The sequence below is a fragment of the Simochromis diagramma genome, unplaced genomic scaffold (assembly GCF_900408965.1).
Source record: "Simochromis diagramma unplaced genomic scaffold, fSimDia1.1 OVJJ01000816.1, whole genome shotgun sequence".
In the NCBI taxonomy this organism is placed as follows: Eukaryota; Metazoa; Chordata; class Actinopteri; order Cichliformes; family Cichlidae; genus Simochromis; species Simochromis diagramma.
The window spans coordinates 14740191-14749879 of NW_024386908.1; positions in this window are offsets into that span (position 1 = coordinate 14740191).

A 9689-nucleotide genomic window follows, 5' to 3' on the forward strand; every position below is an offset into this window, starting at 1 on the left:
TATAAAAAAAAAAAAAAAAAAGAATATAAAAATGGAGGCAACTTTGCCTGTGGTAGAATGTATACAATGTATGAAAAAATCTTTGCTGCAGATACTAATTTTGTGTTGTAAGATTTATGACTTTCATGCTTTCATAGTGGTCCTTAGGAGAGCTTGACATTTTCTCAGGTGGTACACACTGTAAAAAGTTTGAGAAACACTGATAAGTGTATGTGTGCTTTTGGAAAACATTTAAAGCTGCTGTACAGAATCTTTGAAACAAGCTTAAAACATTTTTAGAATATAAACAGAGCATCTGCTTCTCCTTACAGCTCCTCACTCCACCAGGGCTATTTGGCACTTTCTGATAGTGTGCAAATGTGATGTACGTACTGCGGCAGTCATACAGACAACTGGACGGTCCAAAAGTTGGCCTACCTATTACTGGTTGAGGTTTTAGTAGAGTTGTGGCTGAACCACATAAAAATATATCATTAATTTTAATCTCCACGATCAATAATAACACCTCCGCTCCGCTGCGTCTCAGCCACCATCCTAGAGCCAGAGCAGGGGAGACCCGAGCTGGAACAAACCATTTTGGTCGGGGGGGTTATCTATACTTTTGTTGTTAAAATATTACGTCTCAAACAAGTACAGTACTGTATGCTTTTTATATTTTTAGTAGTGTGTCACACAAACAGCAAATATTGTCAAAAAAGTAAGAAGTCTTTGGGGGTGCTTTGATTCATTTTGCTGAAGCACCCCCCAAAAATGGGCTAAAATCGCCCCTGGTCAGAAGATATAATGCACTGAGCATCAGTCTGCAGAGAAAGAAACTCTGAGCACCTCATCAAAAAACCACAATGGCAGCAAAATCAGCTTTAAAAACAACAACAACAACAACAAACAAAACGAATTTTATTGTTTTTTGTTTGCTTACAACACTTACTGTTGATGAAGTCTTAAAGAGCTGCTACAATTGATCTGAATTCTGATATAAGGGAAATTTGAAGGGAAAATTTGAAGGGAAATTATTCTGCTGAAAGCTTTAACCCCATTTTTCACTGTTTTTACACACACATCAACTTTTCCCACACAACCATTCTCTTTCATCTCACAACATACTTGCACTCACATTTCTTACCATACAGTCAAATATTGAGTTTTATCTCTGGCCACTGGGTGAAATGTCCGCCGCTACTGGATCTAGATCCCATATTTACATTCAGAGCGTCCCCTGCAATGGCCTTCTTCCCTTCTCGGCAGAAAAGTGCTAAAATACCGTCACTCCGCACACTGTATTGTGCAGACGTGATTATCAACAGTAGACTCGAACCACCGTTTCCTGTGATGGACCGGTGTTTTTGCAATTACTCTCTGGCAGACAGAGATGGGCAGTAACGCGTTACTTGTAACTTGTACTTGTTACTTGTTACTTGTAACGCGTTACTGTAATCTGATTACTTTTTTCAAGTAACTAGTAAAGTAAGGGATTACTATTGCAAAAACGGTAATTAGATTACCGTTACTTTCCCGTAGGAACGCTTCGTTACTGCGTTACTAAAACCGTGATTTTTTGCGAGAATGTCTCACGACAGTGACGTAAGCGAGTGCGCCGTTAGTGACAACAGCTGTGTGCAGATCAACAATGGATCACATATCGATTGTGGGAGAGAGTATGAGCGTGCAGCGTTTAAAGCGTGGAAGTACTGACCTTACTTTGAGTTTGATTCCATAAAAAGTGACAAAAACATTAGCATCCATCGTGCGTGGGAAGAAAACGTCTTTTTACAGCGAAAAAACCCCCTAAACTTCCAAGCAAGCACCGAGTGCGCAACGACGTAATGGGAAACTCACAGAGAAACTCGCGGATTCTTCAACTGACCGCGGCACACCTGCACCAGGGTAAACCTCCGCTTTACAGGTGAAAATAGAGCAACAGGACCGCTGAGTCTTTGACTTTATTTATTTTCTGCTGTGTTTTACTTGCATTTATTTGAAAGACTGAGTGTAAACACAAAATTTTTTTTATTTTATGTGCTGGAATGTGTAGAAAATAGGTTTAAATGTTAAACTAATTTATTCAAGTCAGAGAATGTTGCATATAATTAAATTTTTGCTTGGTGCATAAAGTTAAAAGATTAAAACTGATAAAACAAGTTTAAAAAAAAGAGACTTTTCCATTTGATTACATTTTGTATGATGGATTATGCAGAAAAAGTAGAATTGGGCTGAAAGATCTATCGCTTTATCACCTCTTCAGGTTGTAAATCGTGTTTTTAAAAAGTAACTAAGTAACTAAGTAATTAATTACTTTTGAAAATAAGTAATCAGTAAAGTAACGGGATTACTTTTTTGGGGAAGTAATCAGTAATTAGTTACTGATTACTTTTTTCAAGTAACTTGACCAACACTGCTGGCAGACGACTGCTTTTCTTTGCACAACACCAGAACCGAACACAAGCCTGGTGACTCGAACCCCAGGATTTTCCTTCCGGAGACTCGAACTCCAGAGCAGCAAGCACTTCACGGCTCGGCCAGACAAAAAACTCCTCATGACTGTATACAAAGTTAGCTACAACTCACCCATCTGCAGGAGTCCCCTCAAAGTTGATGGTCTCGGTGGTGACTGAAACACACGGTTCTGTGACTCCTCCATTTCCTTTGCTTCAACAGCTGGTAGGACAAAGGTACCTTTTCCCTCAGGGGTGATCAGCCCGTCCACGAAACCGTTGTTCAGCGACCACACGGACCATCCTCGTCGCCATTTTGTTGTGGAAGTTTTCCATTTAAATAAAGCCTGCAGACGAGCGGTGAGCGGTAGCTAACATTCTTTAATCAAAACACACAAAGAACAGACAACCAAGCTTGATGAAGTCCCTGCATGACCGCGGGACAGACGGTCAGCAGAGTCTCCCTGAGCCTAGCATGGCTCTCAGTTAAATACCTTCTCCAGGAACAAAAGGCAGTACACAGCTGTTTCACACCTTATGGTTCACACTCCCTTGCTACCTACCAGAGTCCTCAAAGAGACAAAAGATTCTTCCTGTGGAGTTGTCTGCTTCCCCCAACTTCCTTACTAGACCCCCACCATTTGTCTTACTGTATGAGTGTGAGACATGTTAAAATCCAGTGGCACCAAGGTATCATACAATAAAATAATGTGATTAATACATAAGTAAAAGAAATTCCTATACATGCCCCTTCCTGATTTCTTATGTTTTAACATGTTTGTTACACTTACATGTTTCCAATTTCAAATGTTAACACAGATGTTCAGAGTAAATACAGATTGTAGTTTTTTAAATGATGATTTCATTTAGTTTGGGGAAACAGCTCTCCAACTTTACCTCATGTAGTCATTTCCTTCTAAACCTAATAAGTGGTTTTGTCATCTAGCAAGAACTGCAATCAAGCATTTGCAATAACTAATAAAAAAAGCACTTGGGACAATTGTGTTGGTGACAGCTTTTGTTATAATATCAATAATATTTATATGAATATGGGATACTGTTATATGTTTGCATAGACTTTTGTGAAATATGGAGACACTCCTGGCATTATATGAGCAAAGTGAGACTCATTTTTTAGGGTTGGTGGAGATGAGTGTGAAGATCCAAACAATCCCTGTCAGTGATGGAGAAGCTTTGATGAAAATATTTGGTAAAAAGTTCACCAGCATGAAGGAAATGAAGTTTCAAACTTTCCTTAGGAGGAGCCCAGCACGCCTGCTTAAAGAAAAGGAAGTGTGGCGATGTGGATGCTTGCAGCGACTGCTGTATAGAGGCCATCCTGCTACACATGAAACACATCAGAGTCATAATTGTTATTTTAGTCACATGTTTGTTTATTATCCTTATTGTTTTATCTGGGACTGTTTGCAGACATCTCAGAGAGAGGAGACACCAGCATCTGAACAGAGACTCAAACCAGCAACCTGCAGCTCCCTGCTTGGCTGCTCCAGTTTTCTCCTCACTCATGTTGCCCACCAGTGATTTCTAGCTGCCCACCCACACAGCAGGCTAGAATATGTGCTGAGCCTCAGCACCCAATACTTGGACATGTTTTCTTTATTAAACAATGAACCAGACCCCAAAAAGTAAACAGCTGTTATTGCTAGGAGAGAAGCTAAAAATTCAAAGTTTGAAACTGAAGTAGTATTGCAGGAATTACTGCATGTGGGTCTCAAAGTTAAAGGAGAGAAAATGGGAAAACAACAGGCAGAAAACAAGAATGAAAACATGAAGAAAGAACTGTTGGAAGCTCAAAAAGCATTGGAGGAAGAGAAAACCACAGCACAAGAAGCCAAAAATAAATATCAAACTGCAAAGAAGGAGGCAGGAAATGTGATTCAGGAATTACAGGAGGTGCAGGAAGCTTTTGAAGAGGAAAAAAGGAAAATGCAGTTGGCAACACAAGAAGCTGCAAATGTAATGGCTGAAGCTGAAATACTGAGGAAGGAATTACTGCATGTAAAGCAACAACTTGAAGAGGAGAAAAAACGTAAACATGAGGCAGAAAATGAGATTGAAAATTTGAAGAAAGAATTGTTGGAAGCTCAAAAAGTGTTGGAGGAAGAGAAAATTAAAATACAGGAAGCAAAGAAAGAAATGGAAGATACAAAGAGTTACACTCAAAACATGAAGAAGGAACTGATGAAAGTGCAAGAAGAACTTGCAGAAGAGAAAATTGAGGTGAAGGCATTCAAGAAAGAAATGACCGGCTCTGCGGTGACCAGGAAAGACTGCAAAGACGCACTTAAAGAAATACGAAAGCACAAAAAGGAAGCTAAAGAGCTCCTCAAACAGAAAGTGAAACTGGCCAAACAGCAGCTGAAAGAACAATTTAAAGATGCCGAGGAGCAGCTCAACAAAACCTTAAAAGAACTGAAGGCAAAAGAAAAGCAAGCCGAGGACAGGAGGGGATTCTGGAGCAGACTGCTGAGAAAGAACTGACCCAGCAGCATCAAGTTTGATCAATAGTTTCTTCCTCCTTCCCCCTCTCTCCACCTTTCTTTCACCCCATCCTTCTTCTTGGGACGTTTGTTTGTTTTTTAAAAACTGAAATACAAAAATAAAATTGCCATAACTTGAAGTCATGTTGCTCCTTTTCTTGTGTGTCTGTGGATGTAAAACAGTAACACACTTTCTGCTCTGTGTCTTTAATTGTAAATAAATGCTATTGTTTTCATTTTAAAATGCAGTGCAAAAAACTTCTGCTCTAAATCTTTTTTCTTTTTTTTTAGCAAAAAGCTTTTTTTTTGCCTGTTGTGGAAGTTTTCCATTTAAATAAAGCCTGCAGACGAGCGGTGAGTGGTAGCTAACATTCTTTAAATATGTAGCCAGTCGACAGTCTGGCTTCATAAAGTGTTTTGCCTATCACAAACAATCTCTGGAGGCAATGCCTAAAAGTATCAGCATGGTGATTTTAGTGGCTATGGAAACGTTGTTGCTTGGAAGTACCCATAACACCCTGTAACAATTTTTAATTTCCTCGCATGGTGAGGGAGCCAAAAGTGAGTGCAAAAAATGTCTAAATTGATGTCAAGTTGTTCTGGGTTAAACTGAAGAGTGAGGTTCCACTCTGAGGTCAAGTGTGCCTGTTGGTGCAAATTAATAGAAAGAGTCAGGACACTGAATATCTGGCAGTGCAGCTAGAAATCGTAATTCATGTATGAATTATCTGCTAGTACTAAAAGCGCCAGATTGTTTTGCATTTGAAGAAGTTTCCGAATCACAGACTGAAAAAAACAACAACTACTGTGCATTAATAGACAGTCAAAATACAGCAAAAAGGAAAAAAAAAAATCACTTCTGGTTATTTTTCTGAGGATATATTGTGGAATAAATGTCAGCTTCACAGGTAAACAGACAATATGAGAAGCACATCAAGATGAGGTTCATGGAGAACATTTGGAGAGAGCAAATTTGTATTTGACCCTTTGCTGCTGTTATTATTAGAAAGTCTAATAACTGCAGAAGCTCAATGAAGGCTCAGGCCTGAGAAGGACGCATGAGGACATGTAATGTAAATACAGATTTCACAGTCTGCATAAAGATTTTTATTCCTCTTTGTTGTCAGACATGGCAGCAGTTCTCTCTCCTCTTATTTGATGGCTTTCATATTATTTATACTGAACCGCATAAGCTGTCTGTTCTCCTTGGAGAAGAATGAAAGAAATGACAAGCACAACCATGTCATGCAACGTAGCAGACAACAAGCAGTCTAAATTCACTTTATGGCCCAAACAATCCCACGCTTGGAACGCCAGTGATTCATTCTTAGTAGTTCATGACTGTTTGCTAAGAATCTTTTAACCCCCAGTTAACAGTTTCAGCTCTTATGCAACGCTGTGTTGGCTGGAGAAACATATACACTCAAACTGGCAAAACAAGCCAGTTTACGGAACAGTAAGACATTTTTGAAAAATAAGATGGAAAAAAACAGAAAAACCTTCTGTTACAATTTGAAGGGTGTTAAGGTGAGTCAGACTTCCTGTTTTATTTCGGTAGCTTGTTGTCTTTGGTGTCTTATTACTGGTTTTACTTCCCCTGGCTCATTGTCCTTGATTTTTTGCAGCTGTGTCTTGTTACGCTTATATTTCCACTCTTCCTGATTACCTTTAATACCATAAGTATTATAAGTATTTAGTCACACATTCAAATCATTGGATGCAGGCGTTCCAATCACCTCCACGGCCACTGGTGTGTAACATCAAGCACCTGTGGCCATGGAGGTTTAGATATGTGAATTCCACCCTGGTACCATGGTAGAATGTAGGAAAGTTTCCTTACTACCATATATTTCACAGTCAACTGTTAGTGGTATTAAAACAAAAAGGAAGTGACTGGGAAAAACAGCAACTCAGTGGCAAATGCTGAGGTGCATAATATCCATAGGTCGCCAACTTTCTGAGTCACTCGCCACAGGCCTCCAAACTTAATGAGAGCTTCATGGAATGGGTTACCGGGGCAAGCATCTGCATTCAATCCTTACATCACCAAGTGCAATGCAAAGTGTGGGATATAGTGATGTAAAGCATGCTGCCGCTGAACTCTACAGTAGTGGAGATGGGTTCTCTGGAATGACAAATCCCACTTCTCCATGTGGCAATCCAATGGGTGAGTCTGGGTTTGGCGGTTGCCAGGACAACAGTACTTGTCTGACTGCATTGTCCCAAGTATCCGGTCTTTAAGTGATGACATGATGAATCCTGCTTCTGGGCCCAAAGTAGTCTGTATTTAATAAGGCTGTTGTGTTTTTAACATGTTTTAATAGTTTGTATCTTGTTCTATTTAATCTCAAAAAGCCCCTAAAAACAGTCAGCGATCACTGTCAGCGTCTCTCGGGTTTTATTACCGCTATTCATTTTAAAGCTCAGTTTTTAAACCCGTACATGTAACTACAGCCCAGCCCATGCAGCAGTATATGAATGACTAACCTCATATTGCGGATGGATTATCTCAGTTGTTCTCCTGGCTGAAGTTTGGTCCGTTTACAGTATCCTGCCATGCGATTGCATTTGCCTCTAACCATTGGGAACCCTCACATTAACTTTTAATTTGTGGAAAAAAGTCCTCCGTTCGTTAGCGTTCATCCTCCAGCTTCACTATTTATATTATGCTAACATAGCTGTGTTGCTAGCGGTCACGTAGCACATCGTTATATACCAGCTAGCCAAACTTCAGTAACCCTACAAACGTCACTGCTGTTTAGTTTCCTGTCTTCATTTATGTTGGAAGTTATAGCAGAGTTGTACGTCTTAATTTGTTTCAGCAATCCCTCAGTCAGAACATGGTATATTATACTGTATTTAGATAACTAGCGAGCTAAATCCCTGCTAACTTCTAACTCTGTTAAATTTCATAAATTCTACTTTCATGGATGTCTGGATGTTAAACTTAATGGTTACACCTGGTAGAGGAGCCACACTGATCATTTCAGTACAGATGAAAGACTTTAGACAGTTTTTTAACTCTCAGTGATGCTGCAGTGATCGTTTGACTTAAGGACCTGTGGCGGAGTTTGGGCCCAGACATGGCTAATGACGTCAGACTTAAAGACCAGACAGAGTTTGGTGGAGGAAAGATTATGGTGAGGCCTTGTTTTTTGGGTTCTTTCCACTGAAAGGAACTCTTATAGCTTCAGGATGCCAAGACATTTTAGACAACTTCATGCTCCCAATTTTGTGGGAACAGTTTGGGAATGGCTCCTTCCTGGTCCAACATGACTGCGTATCAGTGCACAAAGTAAAGTCCATAAACATGGACATGAGTGAGTTTGGAGTGGAAGAACTTGAGTAGCCTGCACAGAGCCCTGACCTCATCAGAAAGAACATCTTTGGGATGAATTAATGCAGAGACTGCAAGCCAGGCCTTCTCCAACATCAGTATTTGACTTACAAATGCGCTTCTGGAATAACAGTGCATCCACTGGTTTCAGAAAGCTCACAGTAAAAGACTCAAGAAAGTCAGTGTGCATGGCCGTTCAGGGTAACTGCTTTTATACTTTAATTAGAAAACATTTCTTATTAATGACATTTGTGACTCTTAACTGCACTTTCGTCCTTGTGAGGAGTCTGTGTTGGACTGGGAGCAATTTAAAAAAAAAGTATATATATATATATATATATATATATATATTAATGATTAGTAGATTCAATTTGCAAGCTAACATTACTCAGTCCTATTACAGTACTGCTCACTGTTTGAGCTACAGGTGAGTAATAGAGAGGTATAAATGTGACATCTGTTGGATTTTCCTGGAAACTACTTCTCAAGTTTAAAAAACCCCTCAAAATAACAACAACAACAACAAAAAGAAAAGCAAAGATAAATGACTGTTAGAGGCCACAAAGATAGCTTTTTTTAGTTAATAAAGCGTGTATTGCAATAACAATTATGTGTTACAAGCTGAAACGCTGAAATTTTGCTTTGCGTATGGAAATGAAATGTGACTAATGGATTAGTCAGCTTTAGAGAGCCTGGTAAGTGAGTTTTGTTATATTCTAACAGAACTAAGCAAACTCATTTCAATCAATTCTTTTGGGTTTTTATGATAAGTATTTTGTTAGGTCCTATGTGTGTGGGCCACACACACAATTTCATGCTTACACTATTTCATTGATTAACTAAACAAAACACACTCAGGCCTCACAAGCCAGTAAACACCAGAAATATTTTTTATCATGTATATTTAAAGGATTTTCAGTATGTTTATCAGACCTCTAGAATGCACAGTGGTGATCAGAAGGAGTCACAGAAATCAAGTTCAAAGAAGACAACTCCAAAGGGCCTTTTGTGCTGGTTTAACATGCTAAAATGTGGTAATTAGTATTAAACACAAAGTACTCAGGCACATGGAATATTATGATTATTGCAGGCATTTGCATTGGAAATTTAGTATCCCATTATGAGTCAGAAATTTTATAGTAAGGCTAATAGATCTTACCCCCTGCACTTGCATGATTTGCTGATAGATATTGATGTTTCATGGGTTAAAAAGAGGATAATGACATGATTTCCATTCTGCTCAGAATCTCTGCCCAAAAGAGCTTTGTTCATTCTGAACAGAAGTGGAAAAATAAAGCGACTGTGCAGGAGGTAAAGCACAGCTGGAGAGTCAAGATTCAAACCCTCTGAAAGATCAGTTTTGAAAGGATCAGTTATCCCTTTATTATGCTCTGAGGGACGAGACACCGAGGCAGGTTT